General features: G+C 39.6%; 1 protein-coding gene across 2 annotated transcripts in view; it reads left to right on the top strand.

Annotated features, from left to right (window-relative positions):
* Positions 1-20618, top strand: part of brinp2 (bone morphogenetic protein/retinoic acid inducible neural-specific 2) — a 269856-nt gene that overhangs the window by 80257 nt on the left and 168981 nt on the right. The window contains exon 2 of one of the 2 annotated variants that reach the window (XM_085389174.1): positions 15608-15720. The exons of the other annotated variant lie outside the window; for it this stretch is intronic. The gene's annotated coding sequence lies outside the window, so the exon portion shown is untranslated. The remainder of the gene's footprint in view (positions 1-15607; positions 15721-20618) is intronic. 2 annotated transcript variants of the gene reach the window in all.

The raw sequence follows: 20618 nt of genomic DNA, 5'->3' as shown, positions 1-20618 counted from the left end.
CCTCTGTATGATTAAACTCTGGCCAAGTAGCTGTGTGGGAGAGCAGCGATTGAACATAAACATGACAGTTTTAGAACGAACACTCGCGGCTCTATAGTTTCCAGACAGCCTGTGGTTCTCCACCTGCCTGCTCACCACTTACTGGAGATGAATGAGCCTTGGGCGGCCATTACTTACCTTGTGAAATGGGCTTAAAAGGGATAGCATAGCCCCTGTCAGCGTGAATGTGACCAAACACCATAAAGTCAGGCTCATTTAAAAAGCGATCCATTACACGTACAAAAATGTGAACCCGTAATGTACTTTTGATCCCACAGTAAATTAAAAACAAGAAAAAGAAAAAAATCATGTATACAATGGAGCATAACATAGAGCTGCAAAGTGCAAATGAATTTTAAAGAGCGCTGATGTATGCGTTTGTCCATGTTTTTCAAACGTTGATTCATCTGACCCAAGGACAGTTTTCTACTTTGCCTCAGTCCATTTTAAATGAGTTTTGACCCAGAAAGAATTGTGCATTTTTGGATGATGTTGATATGTGGCTTCTCCTGCATGATGGAGCTTTAAACCTATATTTGTGGATGGCACAGTAAACTGTGTTCATATCTAGTGATTTTTGCAAGTGTCCCTGAGGCCATGCAGTGATTTCCTATATGCTTTCAATGCACTACCACCATCTTTACCTCTGAAAAACACAATCTCGCTCTAAGATGTTTTTATGTGGCAATGATCTGTTGGCAGGTAATGTAATTAGTTGTGAAATTTTCCTCCTTTTGCTTGTTTTTAGTACTTTTCTAGCCTTTCGTTGACCTCCTCCTAAATTATTTAGACATGTTGCTGTAATCAAATTCAAATCAAATGAGCTAATTTTCTTCAGGAAATTGTAAAATTCTATTTAGTATGCTTTCTGTGTTATGTTGTGAACATGGGATTTATGAGATCTTTTGGAATTGAAGTTTTATATCCTCAGTAGTCAAAAAAGAATTTAGATCATTTGCTAGATGAAATTGCAAACTCAAAAATATTGTAGTTGGAGTACATACGCATCTTCTTTAAATGTTTTTAAACGATCAGAAAATGTGAAAATGATTAATGATTTATTTGAACTGTTGTTTTTCTTGGCTGGAAAGATTGTACTGCAAACACCTTTAACAACGTAAAAAAACAAATAGTTTTAACGTATGGCTAGTTTTAACTTATTTTTGACTTTCTCTAATCCACAGAGGGTCAAAAATATACATACAATATCAAATATTTACACCAGGAACAACCCAATCACCAAGACTCAATCCTGCAATCAACTGGAAACTGATGGAACATCAGTATCACTGTCCACAGTGAAGCTAGTTTTACATTGCCATCGACTTAGAGGTGCAGACCAAGAAGCCCCTGCTTCAGAATCTGCAGTTTTGAGCTTGATTGAAATTTAAAAATAAATTGGTAAAATAAAAGTTTATTTTACCAATGTAATAAATCATGTTCTGAATATGATGTTATGTACGAAATTCCATGATAATCCAACCCATAGTCATTACCAAAGCATCACATCCTGCAATTTTCCCAAACGAGTTGGCATCTCTAAATTATTCACAAGGTGTCCTTTGGCATCAGTGCCATGACATCACAGCTTTAGGCAATAATGAGACAGGTGTCTCAGAATTCATTACAGTTGGAAAACAAAAAGCCCCTTAACACAAAACACGGTGTCCTGAGTGATAATCACTTACTCCACTGCCATCCCTCAAGTTTCCTAATGTGGAGCTCTTTAAAGAAGAATCGCTAACTAAAGGTGTACAGTGCCTAGGTGTCAGTACACCTTTTGCATAATTTGGAGATCCCAGCAACATCTGACTGAATAGTAGTATTTGATGCTCTGCAAAGAGAAGAAGAAATGTAACGGTGAAATGAGAAGTAAGGGAATAATCATGTTCTTCCATTATTTTCTAAAAAGACTATACAGTAAAGCAGTTCTTGTTGGATGACTTTTCCTGAATTCCATCCTTTTGACTAAAATCAGAATTCCATTATAGCTCAACATACCGAGAGAAAGTCATACTTCCTGGAACTATGCAGATCCTCCATAATTAGTCTCTCATTTTTATTCTAATCAGGTGTTGGGTGCATGTGTCCAGAGTCTGGTCACAGCATCACAAAGTGACTGACTTCCATAAAAATGTAGCTGAGGTTACAGAGCACTGACACAGTATGTGTTTGGAATTATAATTAGTCCACTTCTGTTTCTAAGTTAATTTTTGCGTTTGTGGATCTGGGCTATTTAGCAAGGTGGAACACCTCTATCACTCGACTCATTCTAACACCATGGTCTGCCCATTAGTACACATATGGTCTGCCTGGCAATGCCTGATAGGCTGTAAGTGCTTAAGCCAGCCAATTACCAGCCAACTGTTCTTTTAGAGCATTCCTTTGACATCAACCAAGATACCCACAGTCAGTAGTGAAAGCTATTCTAATAGTCCCATCAATTGTAACATTTGTACTGATTGTGCTAATAGCTTAATGATTTGATGATGAATAGTGCTTTGGGGTCCTTTTGTTGTGGCTGGCCTGAAAAAACATTACAACAAAAAGCACAGCAATTGCACACAAGTATCATCATTTATTGGCTGCCAGAGGAGCTTTATTCTACTGTTATGGACCGGAATAAGTGCAAATGTGTAACAGTGCGTGAGATGTGGATTTGTTTAACTGTCCAGCCCATTTGCATGGCTTTGGTTTGTCCTTGATGTCTGCTACATTATCAGAAGTGACCTATTCAGCAGTTAAATGACCAGCAGTTTGTTTATCTATGGATTTCCTTTTAAATGTAGTGCCCATGGCTGTGGCTAATTCTACTCATTACTGGTTGTTATTGTCAACTTAGTGGTATTGGCAAATAACAAAAGTGACTACACTGCTGATTAGTAAATGCTGCTGGTCAATGCTGAGGCTGCTGCTCGTCACAAATTAACGACATCCGAGTTCACATATTATTAGTGACTCCATTACTAAGGCTTTTAAACAATGTGAAGAGATTTACTTCATTAGGAATATAAGGCAGCACCAGAATGTATCAGCCCCAATAACAATCCTTCAAACTGACAGAAATTATGCCATTATCTGATAGCATTCCAACAACAAAAGCAAATAATTGCCTAAATTCATCTGTGGATGAAACACTAACCTCCTGACTCTGCAGTGATTTCATGCTGAAACAGACCAATCTGCATCCACAAAAGCTGCCATAAGCTCATAGATGGATGTGCTTGGTTTATAATGTGGCCTCTGTTTGTTCAACTACATATGTTAGGAATCAGCTTTGCCTTTCCTAATGTATGTCAGTCCAGCTATTAACACAACGACATTGTGGCTAGTTAGTGTTTACAGTCAAAGCCTTTTCATCAGTGTAATAGTTGGAATAATCATTATACCTACATTTAAACCAGTGATAATTGTATGGCTGCCACAGTAGTCTACGTGGCCAGACTGATAAGCTTTCGATGGCCCACATGGGGCCCAGCGCTTGCTCAATTACATGCCAACTGTTTGTATATGTAAAGATTTTACTCAGCTGTGGACAATTCTGCCAAGAGCTTGTTAATGCTGTTTGTGAGCTCACTGTCTCAGGCAGCACCAATTATACTTAGTGTTAGCTTGGGGTGATTCAGTAATTAACTTCTATGATAGTGCCATGTATGTCATGACATTTGAATTCTGCTGGATTATTTCTCCTCTGTAAGCTGCTGTACGTGGACAGAGATTCACCCTTCAGTTACCAAGGCAGTTAGCATTCTGAAGGTACCTCAGTGAGCCAACTATGCAGCAGCTGCAACATGCCAGCCTACAGCTGGTACGGTACAGAGCTTTAAACAACATTTCTGCTAGGTTTCTTATGGATTTTGTATAGAGCTGAACAAAGGGTCAGACACACACACACACACACACACACACACACACACACACACACACACACACACACACACACATATGTATATATATATATGTGTATATATAAAAAAAGAGCAGTTTGTGTTTTGGTGTTGGTGTAATGCTAACCATGTATATACTGTAATAGTATTTTGTCTAGCACAGGAGTCATAGCAAAGCATGTTTCTAGTCATCTAATTTGCTTTCTCCTCTATTAGCTGTGATTTGCCTTTCATCTCTTTACCAGCTAACTGCACCATCATCTTCATTTTCTAGAAACATACTTTGTCTGTCTACGGCCTATTGGTGCTGATCAGATTAGCACAGCTGCCTGCTGAATATTACCTATTAAATCCACATTGTTTTGATTGTAGAAACAATTTTGTCCAAAAGTACCTTCTAAGGTTAACTGCAAGATGAATATCAATTGTCAGTACAATAAAGAAGACACTTAGAAAAACAACAGATTAGTGCAGCATATAAAATAAACTTTAACATCTGTTAGGAATAGAGTCAGGTTTATACTGCATTGTAACAAGTGTGGCTTAAAAAGCTAAAGCATGTTTTTTTGTTACCTATGGCTTTGTTGTAAATTTGGGTATGGTAAATAAACAATGACATCATATGAAGAGTAAATATGAATATAACCCAAACCTTTTTTCTCATCCTGACCGTGAAAAGGCCATTGGCTATCAGCAGTGTTGGGAAGGTTACTTTTAAAATGTATTCCGTTACAGAATACAGAATACATGCCCCAAAATGTATTCTGTAACGTATTCCGTTACGTTACTCAATGAGAGTAACGTATTCTGAATACTTTGGATTACTTAATATATTATCGTGCTTTTTACAACTACGTGAATGTACTATTGCTGTGTGATTTATTACTATTACTGAAGGTCCGCGACTCCGAACTGTAGTAAAGGGACCTCTGACTAATACGGCGGGGTCCCTGTCGGCTCGTAGCCGAAAAATAGCTTTACTTTGTTGTGTGGGTCAACTTTTCTTGCGAGAGACAGAGCGAGGCGTTGAAAGGCTGCTCCAACGGAACTTATTGTTTTCGGAGGAAAACACGAACACGGTGTACAGTCGAGTCTTAATAGCTTACTTACAACTGGGCTCGTCAGGCACTCTTCTTGGCTGCAGTGGTTATTATTATATTTACATGCTTCCAGCTCCCGTTTTTCCTCGACGACAACTCATACCTTTCCACTCTCCTTTTTCTCCCTCCTCGCGCTCACAGACACATAACGTGTATGGCAGTGCATTCTCCCTGCAGCACGGACTACACTGGCCATGATGCTACATTCTTTAGAGCTATGCTTGTAGCATTCTGCCTGTTAGCTTAGCACAACAACAACAACGAAAAGGCGCTCTCTCACCCAGGAAACACACAGTCGCAGAGAGAGAGAGAGAGCGTCGCCCTGTAACCATGGCAACCGTAACGCTGCCGCCTGGAACAACAGAACGTAGCTGTCAAACAAAACCCAAACAGTCCTGATCCGCGACAAAATGAAACAGGAAAGTACCGCAGTGTAATCCATTTATTTCAACAAAGTAACTGTACTCTGAATACCACCTTTTTAAACGGTAACTGTAACGGAATACAGTTACTCATATTTTGTATTCTAAATACGTAACGGCGGTACATGTATTCCGTTACTCCCCAACACTGGCTATCAGTGGCGTGTTAAAGGGTTAATGCATTATTTTCTACCAGTCAGAATCTCTCAGGTATATCATTTATGCACAGGGCTATACTGGCATAAATTACTCTTTTGTATATTTAAAAAACAACCCAAAGTACACCTATATTGCTGTAAGGTGGTCTAATTTGAGTTCCCCATCCCCCTGGTCCTTTTTAGTTACTAGAATTTGCTTTCTGCTGCTGCTGGCAAATTATCAACTGAAGCCCAACTTACTCTGTGCGGACCTATTTGGAAAGGATTAAACTAGCTTGCAACTAATAAAGGAGATGTTGCAGTATGCATATAGGGACTTTATGAGGCAGCTTGACTCAGTGGTGAGCAGCTTGTGTAATTATCAGATTCCAAAATGAAGCAGGAAAGGGAGATTTTGCATCGGGGGTGGGGGATGGGGGGCTAATGAGGATGGGATGAGAGATGGGATGGGGTGGGAGAAGGAGGATGGGTGGTAAACCTACAAAAAAGAGGGCGTGGTAGTTTCACATATAATAGAAAATAATCATACAACAGCACTAAGTGAGTACTAGGAATTCATTGATTAATGCATCCAGAAACACATCCATTGACTGTGACGAAATAAGTATCTGTAACTGTCATCTGCAGTTACACAACTTGTTGTGTAACTGCAGTGTGTGTACTGTTAAAACACACTGTGGTGTAATAAAACATACAATTAAAAACCAAGCAAAATATTCCTATAGATCATAAATGGGTATTAAAATTTGTCCTAAGAAACTGATTATCAAGCAAATTTTATGCATTAGGATGTGTTAACAGCTTTACATAATCCATTTGGTGGCATCATCAACACATTACACATTTTACAGTCTGTCAAACTGGACGTAACTGATAGAAATGAGATTGTTTCCCTTATTCTTAATACCAGTTTTGGGCAGGTAATCAGTAACTTGCAACTAATTGCGTTTTTAAGCTCCTCGTTTTTTCATTATTTGTTGAACCTTTACTTTAGTACCTGCCAACAAAGTTGCCGAAGATAAATGAAAGAGGGTTTAATGCTCCAGACTCAGAGCAACTGAAAATTGATATAAGTCTAATCCTTGCTTGGGGATCTTTGAGTTCCAGCTCAGCAACAAAAGTGTAAAGTGTATGTATGTTTAATAACTTGAAAAAAATGTGTTCTGTGATTCATCCATTTCTTAAACTTGTTATCTAACTTGGGAACTCTAGGCGTCTGGAAACTATCCCAGCTGGCATTGGGAGAGAGATTCATTCTGGACAGATCGCCAAGTCATGCACAAATCCATACCAACACTGCACCAGTTAGCCCAGTGGTTCCCAAACTTTTTTTGCTAGGCCCCCCTTTGTTTTACAAGAAAAATATTCACGCCCCTCCCCCATTGCGGTGTATTTCACACCTCAAACATTTAGTAAACAATTAAGCAAATGCAATAAATTACAGGTAGTAAGAAAATAAACTACTAACTCTTTTATGCTACGTCCGCACCTACACGGGTATTTTTGAAAACGCAGCTGTTTCTATGTGTTTGGGCCTTTCGTCCACACGTAAACGACGTATTGCATCACCAAAAACTGAGATTTTTTAAAACTCCTTTTTTGCGTTTACGTGTGGACGAGGAATACAGAGTTCGTCACGCAACGTCAAAGGTATGTGCCTTTTTCCACGTCACGCTGTGCGCCACGTTATTGTTTACATGAGATGAATAGCAGAATGGCAGATAGTGGTTTGGGAAAATAAATTAGAAGTATTTAGCTGAAGTATATTTTATTTATGTTCTTTTTAACTTGTAGTTCTAAACTGGAAGATTATTGTGATATTGAAATATAAAAATATAATTATATTCTATTATTTTTTCATTGCTCAAAATAAGCGTCACACTCGCGGAAGCTGGTATACCCGCAGAAACGGCATTTATCGAGACTTTCAACCCCAGGTAGGCCAATTATGGATCTTCGGATCCACATTATGTCAGCAGCTGTTCTCCACCATGAACTACGTTAAAAACAAACAGCGCTCACGCCTCACATACGACAGCTTACAGTCCTGCGTAAAGATGAAAGTGACTTCGTACAGCCCCGATCTGCAGACGCTGTGCGCAGAGGTTCAGGAGCAGAAGTCCCGTTGTAAACATATCACGGCAGACCCGACGATGTTTCCATCAAAATGCTTTTCAGCATCTCTTCATTGACAACTTTTCACACACGGCTGCTGTACGCATACAGCCGGCTGTAGCTTTTCAGCTCACAGCCCGACACGTACCAACAACAACACAACATCAGAGAGAGCACAGACGTTAAGGCGGCGAGGCGTGATTGTGGCGCCGCTCAGGTGTGTCTGACTCCCCTGCAGCGGCACTGCAGACCACGCCCCGCCACACACATTAACCAGGTAAAATACATATTTAGGCAGAATTTTGCAAATATCTATTCCTATTTTTATTTTCTATTTCTATTCCTATTTTAAAAGCACTATTTTTAATTTTTAGTGCTTTTTTTCCCAATTATTTTTTAAAAGTCAGGTCAAGGCTCCAAAAGCACAAAGGTTGTATAAGGGTGGCGGCTCACAACAGTTTTTGTTTGCTACATGGATCATTTTAGTTCAGCTGGGTGTCTTTCCTTTTGTTATATTTCTTTAAGAGTTCAAAATGTGTTAATTACATAAATAAAATGTAATTTTCTCTGTAGCACTTCAGGGATTTCACACCTTAGTTGTTCACACAAAGCATGAAGGTAAAAAACAATATATGCAGTGTTATCTTCATTTTAGATGTCAAAAAGTATTTGCGGCTCCCAGTGTTTTCGTTTGTGTGGAAACCAGGTCCAAATGGCTCTTTGAGTGTGAAAGGTTGCTGACCCCTGGCTTGGAAGGAAGTTGGTTTGGAAACGTATTCAGCGATGCTTCATCTCCTGCTTTGCGTTTGTGCGGGAGCCCCGTCAAAAACCTGTCTATTATGCTAGCAGTATCCAAGCGTTATTTTTTTCTTCTTCTTCTTTTCATACCGCGCGCGCCCCCCCCCTTGCAATGGCTCTGCGCCCCACACTTTGGGAAGCTCTGAGTTAGCCTAACATGCATGCTCTGGACCTTGCAGTTAAAACACAAACGCATTCCTTTTGTATTATTTCACTAAAGTATCATTTGTTTTTCATCTCAAGCACCACAGTTGAAAGTATATGCTAATCTATGTTTAAAATAAGCATGACCTCCACTTGTAAGTATTAGTCATAGCCTACTTCTAAACACATTTTCATTGCCACAAAGAGATTTGCCAACTGCTGAGCATTCTGTTTTATTGTTCTCATAATTACTTAAATACAGGCAATGTGCAATGCTAATTCCTGCATCTAAGAAGGTGATTGCTGCTCAACTGAAATCAGCACAAGAGAAATAAAGTGAAAAGAAGCAGAGTTTTCTTCATCCGTGTCAATCCTTTTAACATTTATTTATATTAATAGTCTTGTATGAAAATTACCATCACCCTACTGTGCCATTAATGTAATGGCATTTGGTACAGGACTTTTATGTAGTGGCATTTTTTTTTAAATCTTGCACTGCTTGTTAAATGATCTGAATATGTTTTCCCACCAAGTTGATTTATTACTATCCCAAACTCCAGACATGTCCTTTTACAATAATCACTGTATGCATTATTGGTTACTGTAACCACAATGTCAATGATTAGATAATTTAATAAGTTGTGTTTAATGAATTTACTTTACCTCTGTGTCAAGTAATTAGTACACAGTCACCCTCATGCATGGTTGTGTCATTGCAAAGAAATTTAATTAGAGAAGAACTCAAAAGCTACCTGCAGTGGCCAGTAGCCATTAATTTCAAGTATTTTCCTTAAATACTCAGACAAAGTGGAAAAAGGAGAGCTTATTTACCTGACTCCAAAGTCGTAAAACATTTGGAACCAGCAAATATTCAGATTAGAGAAGTCATGTTTTCCCATGAAAAACATGACTTAAATTATTGTTGGCAAATACATTGCCATTTCATTTTCAGGCTAACTGATTAATCAGCTAATCGTTTCAGGTAGACCTGGGAGGAATAATTAAGGTGCATAGTGGGGTTCAAAAGGAGACCAACCGCAATATTTGGCCACGAGGGTCGCCTGGGAGGATGAAGCCGGCCACGGTGTGTCATACTGAGCAAGTTGTTAACAAAAGCAGCATTTTCTAACATTTCTAACACAGAAGAGTGGGCGAGGTATGTAACTAGGGGCAAAATGACTTTCAGCAGAGCGTGCTGCTGACAGGCTGTTGTTTTCTTAATTATCAGCTGGTATAGATGTTAACAGAGGTATTGATGGGCCTTAATTGACCATATGGCTGTTTGTTTGTTTAGCTGGAAACTGGCCAGAGACTGCACTGATAAGACAATCATACACACACACTAACACACATGGATGTAAAATGTACTGCGCAGAAACATGAACTCTCTCACACACACACACACACACAGGAAGCCAACACAGCATATAATTTGTAGGGGTTCCAGTTTCTAACCACAGGCCATCAGAGTGTGTCTCCCGACATTATCGGCATTATGCTGTGCACTGACATTATTGCTGGCTCTGCTGCTTCATAATCCAGTTGTGTGGTTGTTAGTTTGTGTGTGTGTGGTGTGTGTGTTGTGCATAGGGGAGTTCCCACCACCTGCTTATTCAAAACCCGACTCAGCCTGTAGGCACTGGGAGTCTGAGAAAAAGCCAATTACATTATTACGCTTTCTCTATTTTTAATCAGATGCCCTTTAACATCCCCTTTCTTTTTGTTCTCATTTGATTAATCCAACATACTTTTTAACTGCAGGTCATGTTTGTTCTTTTAATCCATAATCATTCTTATGTCCTTAGACTGTTAACAAGTTTTTGTTAGTCAAGAAAGGGAGTGGGACGGATTTGAGAATGCCTCCTACAGCTACTTGTAGGCGTTAGGCCGTGCATGATGAATAGCATTTGTCTTTCTTAAAATCATGTAGTTTTTCTCTTTTTTGTGGGGGGGGGGGGGGGGGGGGGGGGGTGGATTGTTAGGAAGCTCCTTTAAAAACTACAGCATGCACACACACACACACACACACACACACACACACGCACACGCACGCAAACAGACAAACCTACTGAATGAAAAGTAGAGGTCAATTGAAGACACATATTTGATGTGGACAGATTGCAGAGGTCTGTAAAATAGATGCTGAGGATATGGAGCCCAGTGAGTGCCTGGCTTTGGTGAGTGGGAAGACTTTGATGGATTTTCATGTTCCATGATTTCAGAATATTTATGTCCTAAATATCTTCTCATGTTGACAAATAATATTTTGCTTATTTTTTTAATTATGAAATGTGTTTGAGCAACAGTATTAGAGCATAAATCTCATTTTATTAAAGCTGACTTTTTCCTTATACCTTCCCATACTTTCCATACAGGCAGTCAGATGGAAGTTTGCTTAAAGGGGGAATAACTTTTCAGCATATTATGCCTTACATAGAAAATCATGTAAACAGCTCCCGTATTGTAAGTAACTCTACACGTTAATAAGATTTGGGTAGGCATCACACCATATTAATTTCATTGAACGCTGCCAGGTTATTCTGCTGAGGTTCAGCTTGACTTTCAATTGCTCCTAAAATAATTAAATAAAGAAGCAACCCTACCCTAGCCATACTGCCATAATATCTTCCCACTGCTGCAGGACAGGCTTACTGTGTAGGTGAGAAGCAGGTAGGTGCAGTCTGAAGTAGGCCGACGTTGGTGAGTGAGATCTCAGCACAGGTAACATGGAGGCGATAGAGCTATAGGCACACTTTATACTGACAGACAGTCTGGTGAATGTACACGCAGGACTCCAGCCGGTGTTTACTATTCAGCTCCCACATCAAAGTGTAGACGTATGCTGCTCTGTGTCTCTGGCTTTCTCCTCCTCTCTTTTATGTCTCTTCCATCGTATTCATCTGTCTGTCCTTCTGCGTCTCTCTCTCTCTTAACCTCCCTGTTTATATCTCTCTGACTGTCATCCTGTTCTGTTAGGATCAGTTCTCCGCCGCTAGCTTTCTTGCTGCCACAACCCCCCAAATCCCCAACTCCCTCCCCCTCCTCCAGGTCTCAGAGCCCGAATAACAAGGCAGGGTAGGAGCAGGTGTGCAGCTGGTCAGCTATTGCTGCTGACTCGCATAAATGCTGAAAGGTGAGTAGTGAGCTGCTGGGGTTGAGGAATACAGCTGACCTCTAATGCTGATGGACCTCCACCTGCTTTAATGTTTGCCAAGAGCCTGGCCAGGTGCTTGGCAGCATATCCACACACAAACACACAAACACAGACTGAAACCAGCTCAGATTCTACACACACACACACACACACACACACACACACACACACACACACACACACACACACACACACACACACACACACACACACACACACACACAGCTACAAACGGACCATGAAACACATATGTGTGTCAGATCCAATAAGGAATCCCAGCTGTGGTAATTGCAGTGCACAGATAGCGAGCTGATGAATTCTGCTGCACATTAAGGTTCAGTGCTGCAGAGAAAAATGATAGTTGTATTTTGTCTGACTCAGAAATAAAAAGGAAAAAAGCTGGGACACTGGCTCCCTCCCATAATTCTCTGCCCTCCCAACTGGAGCACAAATTACTTAGATGAGTCAGGAGGTCAAACCGTTTTCACCTCAGCCTTTACCTCGGTCACTCTGCAGCTAGGTGGCAAGTTTAAGGAGAACGTTCTGCTGCTTTCTCTCAAAGAGCGCCTTTTTTCCCAGATAAATGTTCTCCTGTGAGAACGCCTGTCCCTTTTCCAGTCTCTCTTGTCTTTCCCAGGTTTCCCCATGTTTCTCATTTTCCCCCTTTTTTCTCCAGTTTAGTGCAAACACAGTAGAGCAGCACACTCTTTGCCCGCTAAGCCCAGTAGATGGGATGAAAAAAAAAAAAAATCCAATAAACATAAGCCTCCTTCCCCCTTGACTCTGCTGTCATCTCTGAGATGTTATTTAAGCGCGACGTGGTCGATTTTTCCATTCCACCTAGATGCCCTCACACCCCTCCTTATCCTCCGCGGCTCCCTCCTTTCCTTCCAATATGGATTCGAAATGTCCATGCCTTCTTCACTTACCTTCCGCTCCTCTAGGTTGGGTTACAGAGAAGGGTAAATACGCAAAGGGTATGTGAATAATGCAAGGCGTACATTAAATGTCAGGGCTGAAAATTCACAATTTCCCTCTATTGTCTCGCTGGCATTTGCGGCATGTTTTATGCATTTTATAATTAGTAAGTGAGTCTCGGAGGAGAAGGAGGCCTGGCAGTAACGACGAACACTTATTTCTGCGAGAGGTGGTGTTTTAAGAAGTTACAGAACTTCATTTGAAAGGCAAATCTCACAGCTCCTTGGAGTGGAAGACTATTGCATTTCTTTTTCTCTGAATCAATATCACTGCCAGCATGTATGTATGAGCTGTCTTTATATTCATAAAAATTCACCAAAGGACGATCTTACCAACCAAGTGTCTAAAAGTCCATTTTCCATTTTTAGTTAATTAAGTTGTCATGTGTTGTGATTATATATTATATTTACATGACAGAATGTCTCCTCAGTATACAAACAAAACCTTTTCTCCTGTTTTCCCACAAACACAGTACCAGTCAAACATTTGATCAGCTGATCGTGGTGCAGAGACAACTCTTACTCTATTCATGTTTTCATATGCAAAATGTAATTAATAATTATACTAATATTACTGTAAACCGTAAGATTATTTAGATCTTAACAGACTTTCAGGATATTAGACATACTTGTAATAAAACTGTACCTTACTGGGTACTTAAGAATTCCCAATATGAAACTCATTTGGTCCTGCACATCATTTGCGCTGACGTTTCTATTACAGTTGTTTACATATTCAGACTTAAGTGTTGTAAAATGTTGTTGTACAGCCAAGTCGCAACGTGTCCGATGGTATTCTTTTTACTATTGTATAGCTTTTTGGTTTTCTGAACAATATTTGTTCTTCTAGTGCAATGTTGTCTCACAGTGACTAAGCTGTGCAGACTGAAGGAAACAGTAAATAGTGCCCTTTTGGCCTTTTGATGCCAAGAACTTCTGAAACAAAACCTATCCTCTAAAGTCAAACTCCCTGAGCATTATCCCTGTCATCTGCCTTGTGATTTGTGGGTAGTAGGTATTTGTTAAAATAACCAGTGTAGTGAATATTCCTGTCAAACATTCTACAGAGAGTGTGTAGCTTGTAAGTATTACCCCAGTTTCATATACAGTGTGGCTGTTACATTGAACTAAGTGATATTTGCTTCTGCATTTCCCCATTTTCATAGTAAAAACAACAATACCAACTATTGAATAGTACATTGCACTTGTACACTGTGCATTGCACAGACACATTCACAGACATGTTCAATGGTTGATCTGATTTTCTTGTACCAGTAAACAACTGCACAAGCTGAGAAGATTCTCCATTCTGCAGCTTGACTATGAAAATATCGCCATGGTTTTGCTAACCCAAAATTATTATTTTTTTAACTTTCCAGTACTGCTGATTTAACAGGCAACAGGTACCAACCAGTAACTGGAGAAGTAACTATAGCCTTCCTTCTTTCACATTACTCCAATATATTCAGCTGAGGTAAGATTTTATTCAGATATGCAGTTTAGAAAACCACAAAACACTCGTTATACACAGTAAACACAGTAATCACAGTAAAAGAGCTGCTGTATATTTTTACAGTGGTAGCTGGATGACAGTAAGCTACTGTAAAAAAAAGTTTACGTTGATGTTGCAGTATTGTAATTTGCAGCATTATGTTCTTGTTAACAGTATTATTGCTATATTGTCATTTGTAGCATTATTACTGTGTTCTCATATACAGTATTGTTACTTTATTTTTTGTAAGGTATGGTTCATTTTTAAATAGTACGATACTTTAATACTATGTTTATTTTTCAAAGCTTTTTTAAAAGCCCTGATAGCTTATTAATGGTTTTTTAAACAAAAACAAAAAAGGGATATTACAATAGTAGACGGCCCTGAGAGGTCGAATGCGGTGCAACCAAAGAAAACACCACATAATAGCAAAACACACTGCAAAAGCATACAAAACACAATGTAAGGAGAAAGAAGAAGAAAGAAGAGAAAGAAATAAAACCTCACAAATTAATAAAAGGACACAACAGCTGTGGATTGTACTGAGACAAGCTGAAAAGGACGCTTACTGTGTTCTTCTCCCCCACAACACCGATGAATCCTCTTCTTTTTTTCAGTGTGTGTCAGTGGAGCATGTTTTTTGTTTTGTGTGCTTTTGAAGTGCTTTTTCTGTTTGCTAGTGTTCTAAGGTTGCTCTACATGGGCCACCGTATAGAAGCAAAACTACAGTTCTAAAAAGGACACTTTATAATCCACAGAAAAGTTGGCACAGAGATGGAATTACACACAAAAACGGGTTTGTTCAGGTGTCCGTGCAGTTGTGGCATTGTGACTGTGCTACCTTCAACAACAGTAAGTTTTATTAGGAGTGGAAAGATATTTAATCTTAGGCAGATCAAGCTCGCCTCGGTGCAGGCTCTCACATTCAATTAGCAACTCTTATATAGGGAGCTTCTCTAACCTAGCCACAGCTACACAATCCAACTCTAAACCAGCTGCTTCCTTTATGCTATATCTGACTTAATCAGTGTCATATTTGTTTGCACTGATGGTCTGTTGATCTGTTCTTGCTGCTGCTGTGCAAAATCTCTGTGGTCCATCAACAGAAACCAATGTACAGTAGTTTGTAACAAAAATCTGAATTTCACTGCAGTGGTTGTGACTGAACTGTAAGTATTTTCCCCACCGCTCTTTATGCTTACCTGTAAAATCTGTACTATTGGACTGTTCTTTAGTCGGCAGTGGAATTAGTTACGTTTGTAACTCTAACTATATAGAAGAATTTTCCTTTTCTTTTCTTTCTTTCTTTTTTTTCAAACAGGCACTCAGGCTCAGAATGCTTGACTGACTCGTTTCAAAACAGACAACTGGACCTCTCTCAGGACATAAGAAAACAAGAAATCTGGCACACCGGCTTTACCTCTGGGCCAAACGGTACAAGAAACAGCATAAGCAGACTATCCTATTCATCAAGTTTTCATCCTGCTTTTAGTTGTATAAATACGTTCGTTTGACAGATGACTTTGCTAATTGCCTTTTCAAACTGCAGTAATCTCCTGATGCAGTGGGTGAAAATTAAAAATGCAGTACCCTGAGTATTGTTTTTTCATGTCTAAGCCTGCATTTATCTACGTGAAATTAATTCTCTAATTTGTTTGTGAGATAAACAGGGAATACTTGAGATCCCAATCCACTTAAAGCACCTCCTCCGCTGCTTTACATATCCGTTCTGAAATGCTGATTTGTCCCTAAAGACTCCACCCGGCGGTCCTGCTAGTCATTACCGCCGAAATGAAGAGCAAACCTCGACTCTTTTGAAGGGCACTGTGAAGTCTTTTCAAAGTGTCACCTTAAAGACAGTGTCAAAGCACTCTGCCTTCTCCTGGGCTGAATAAATGAAAGCCACATTAGAAAGAGCTGTTTGGTGTTAGATGCTGGGAAATCACACTTGAACTGCCGTGTGGCCTACACTGCTAATGCCTACGATTCTGTATGGAGGCAGGTGATGACACGCTTGTCCAAACACACAAATCATAAAGAAACTGAAAGCAGTCAGGCATGCCACTGTCGTGGGACTATCTCCATCAGATGCATTACTAGCTTTCAGTCCTTCAAAAAGTTACTATAAAATACGGTCACAGAGTCACAAAGCAGAGATCCATTTCATTTTAGAAGCCCATGTTTCCATTTTCAAGGCTATTTCAAAATAGCTTTTATTTGTACATTAGCTGTGTTATGAAACCAATCTGTGGTTTTAAATTTCAAATATCAAGTGCTTGGATGACAGCAATGATGCTTTTTTCAAAATGTTTCATTCAGAAATTATTCAAAGCTTGTGAGCGGTGTCTTTTGGCTTGTAATAAATACTTCCATTTTACTGAACTGTCTACAGAAAGGAAGATTTCAGCTAAAATCACATTAGCACCATTACAAAAGCTGCTTTTGCAGAGCGCCTAGCTCTCCTGGGTCAGATTCATTGTGTGGCTCTGTATAATTCATAAAGTATATAAATGAATGGCTAAATGCACAGGCAATAGCACACAAGTGAGAGGCTTTATCCTTCACTAGCTTTTAGACCAATGTTCAACAAGTCAAAAGAAAAAAAAATCAATCCCTTGAAGAAACTGTGCAAATACAAAACTGTATTATTTCTTCCTTGCTGCTTACATCTTGTGATCAGTGCAACGGTTTGTTTTACTATGGGATTAAACACATCTTTACCTGATTTCGACTTGTAGCTGATATCATTCACATTTAATATCTTACATACAGCATCCATGATATTGCACTTGTATAATATGCTAAGGACCCTAAATTTCATATCAAGCTCGGGAAACATGTTTTTTCTGCTGAATCCAAATGCACTTAACGACCAGGCTTTCTCCACACCTTTTCTTTCCACCTCACTGCATAAATGTCACACTCCTTTTTGCATTAACACTGAATCATGGCAGTAAATCGAAATAATATGCAGTCCAATAAGGACTTCCTGGGGATAATCCTTATTCCTGTGGATGCAGAGTTTTTGTGCCCTTGGTGTCATACCAGTAATTTAGTTTTGTACCAAAGGCATGCACAACCCTTTCCAGATCAGAAGGTTTTAAAAAGGATTTTAGTGTCAAGATTGTTCTGAGCTCAAAGAAGCTGCTCTTGACAACAATTGTTTTTAAAGTGGTAACATTTCAAATTGTTGATGCGTCTTCTTTTGCTTTTCATAAAAAGAGTTTAAAAGCACAGGGTATTGTTTAATCTCTCAACTAACAGTGGGAGGTCAAAAAAATGAAAATGCACTTATTGACCCTTCATATGGAAAAGTGATTTCCAGGTAAATACAGTTTTAAATCATCTGCATAGAAATGAAAAGATATGGTATAATAATTTGACTTAAACTAAGCATGCACAAAGAAAAAGGCTAATTTCTAATGACACTTGGAACTTTCCTCCAGCTGTGTTCACCTCTCCTCTCTTTCCTGACAACCCTAACAGATTCATTAAGCCAGGGATAAGATTTAAATCTCACTCTGAGTGGTGGAGCCTAATCGAAAGCACAAGTACAGAACGCATGAAAAGAAACACTGAGTTCTTGAACACCCAGATTGTGAGCAGCAGAGGAAAGAGCTGTAGTGTTGTAGTGTATCTGTGGAAGAGCTGAACCTCCTACAGTTGTAGGGACCAAAGGTTGAAAACATACAAGTGAGTTAAAACATTATCCACAATTACAGGATGATCTATGTTATAAAACCACATGACAAAACAAGATCAAGGTTAACAGACTTGAATGAGATTAAAAGATTCCCACAGTTGGTTTAGGTGAGTGTTAGTGCTGCAAACACGTGTCCCCCAAAGTGAATCTGCAGTCATACATTCCCTCATAGCAGACAGGTCTGGGCCGGATCTGGTGTCAACCCGGCACTGCTGGCTGACTTCTGGCATGGTAAGAGGTGTGTCATCCAGATATGGGCCAGGCCTGGCTTAGATGGCACTGTTTATGTGACGGCATGCCATATCTGGCCCGATTGTGGATTGGTTTATGTGGCCTAGGCTCATAGAAAACAGGTCTACCCTGGATCTGGCATCAAGCTGGCACTTCTGACTGACTGGTGTCATGGAAGGGTGTCTGTCAACCAGATGTGGGCCAGGTCTGGCAATGGAGGCACTATTTATGTTCCTATTTTTCTATTTTAGTTAGAAGACCCAAATGCCATGTTGCAATACTATACGGCTGTGGTAGCCAATGTTTCAAATGCAAGTTTGACAGGTTTGTGAGTGTACACTTTATCCAAAACCTAGTGAGGATTTACTCATGTTTTCCACTGGGTGGCTGTAGCTGAGGCGGTAGAGCAGATCACCTACTGATCTGAATAGTAGTAGTTCGATCCCTGGCTTCCCCAGTCTGCATGTCAAGAGTATAAATGTAGTTAGGAAGCACTCAGTTTAGAGAAGGTGTGTGAATGTGGCATGTTGTATAGAGCACTTTGATTAAAATGGGAGAGTAGATAAAGGGGTGTATAAGATTCAGTCCATTCATTGTCTGAACAGAGCTTTGTCTTGTTCCTTATGCGCTATTATGTTCTTGCACATGTTGTTATTACATGGCTTGATTCAGGTACACATTAGGCTGACATCTGAGGCCAGAGCTGAAACTGTTCTGGGCCAGCAGTGTGTCTGCAACTGGCCTTGTGCTGGCAAATGTGTGGGCCACCACTAGGAAACCAGATCTGGTCCACCAAAGGGCCGTTATTGTTTGCGGGTCACGTGTAAGCACATTGCGTGGGCCAGATCCGGGCCGTACCAGTTTTGCTATGTGGGTTACTATTACTGAGGACAGAAGGTCTGAAAATTAATGTCATGAAGTTTGACCATGTGCACTAATGACTGTTAATGAATGTTAATGATGAAAAGTTTAAACATTGATTTCAAGGAGATGAATGGCTGTCCCTCCCTGAGCCCGGTTCTGCTGGAGGTTTCTTCCTGTTATAAGGGAGTTTATCCTTCTCACTGTTGCCAAAGTGCTTCCTAATTGTTGGAGTTTTTTCTTTGTTTTCTCTGTCTTTCTTGTTCTTTAACTTACAATATAAAGCACCTTGAGGCAACTGCTTTGGTGATTTGGTGTTATACAAATAAAATTGAATTGAATTGAAATGAATCCAGTCCTGAAGTTTTATTCTCACACGAAATTCCACATGCCCTTTTCCACATCTATTTACCAGAAAAAGAAACCGTATGTTTCTGTACCTTTAAGAAGTCGCTAGACTGTTCCTGAAGCCCATTATGGTGTCAAACAAAACAGCACTTGTTACTGTGTGCCAATTGTTCCATTAGGCACTTTTTTCAGCACCCACCAAAGATAGTAAAATCCCAAGAAATACCAAGGATTAAACCAAAAACCAAAAACAAACAAATAAAAATGGAAATATTTTGATATGGAAAAAAACAAACAAACTGTGCATGACTGTTAACAACCAAATTCTTACACTATGCAAGTGGTGAAATAGTAAAGCTATTATAAAAATAAGTTGATAATTTCCACACCAAAGCAAATTTGTTTAGGTTTAGTGATGTATATATCAAAACTAATTGTGAGATTAATGTGTAGGCATTTAAGCACACTCAAACACTTGTGCATCTTTTGTGGGTTGGATAGCTCTCATAGCAAAAAAAGCTAATGGTATTGCCGAGGCCTAAAAGAGGGATTGAAATCAGGGATGCATTCTAGCCAGATGTTGAAAAGGTGCAATTTCTCTGTATTAACTCATTTAAACTCAATTGAAGTAGTATGTCAGAAAGTCCTCTGTTGTCTGTGACCTTTGAAAAATTTGCAACAGGAACTTCTCACACCCATAGTAATGGTGGAAGGCATAACATGCACGTGTTTAAGCATGAGCCCTGATCTGTGTGGATGACAGGAAGACAATAAGGCTTTGCAGTTGCTATGGACATTATTAGTCACACATGCTGCTTTTAAAACCGAACTCCAAGAATGAAAGGTTTTTGGCAATTACTCACCAACCTCTGATCTATTATCACCACCATGTGGACTAAAGGAGTGATGCTGATTTGCTTTAAGGCCGTGAAAACAGATGTTATGCCTTTGTGGTCAACGCAGCTATAAGAGACAGATATAAGATATGTTTATGTGGCCAAGTATATACAGAAGCAAAGGAAACACAATCTGGATTTTGTCCACATTTAAGAAGAAGGACAGTTTCAATTAGCACTGCAGTAAATGCAGTTTCATGATAATTGAACTTCCCTGTATGAGCAACAGCAAACCTCCATTTAGTATTTGATCATGGTTATTCATAATAATTATGTGTGTCTTTAGACGTGCA

Source organism: Rhamphochromis longiceps, linkage group LG18 (genome assembly GCF_057381845.1).
Source record: "Rhamphochromis longiceps isolate RC_006_pf linkage group LG18, R_longiceps_female_GT1.1, whole genome shotgun sequence".
Lineage (NCBI taxonomy): Eukaryota > Metazoa > Chordata > Actinopteri > Cichliformes > Cichlidae > Rhamphochromis > Rhamphochromis longiceps.
This window is presented reverse-complemented; position numbering and strand designations above follow the sequence as displayed.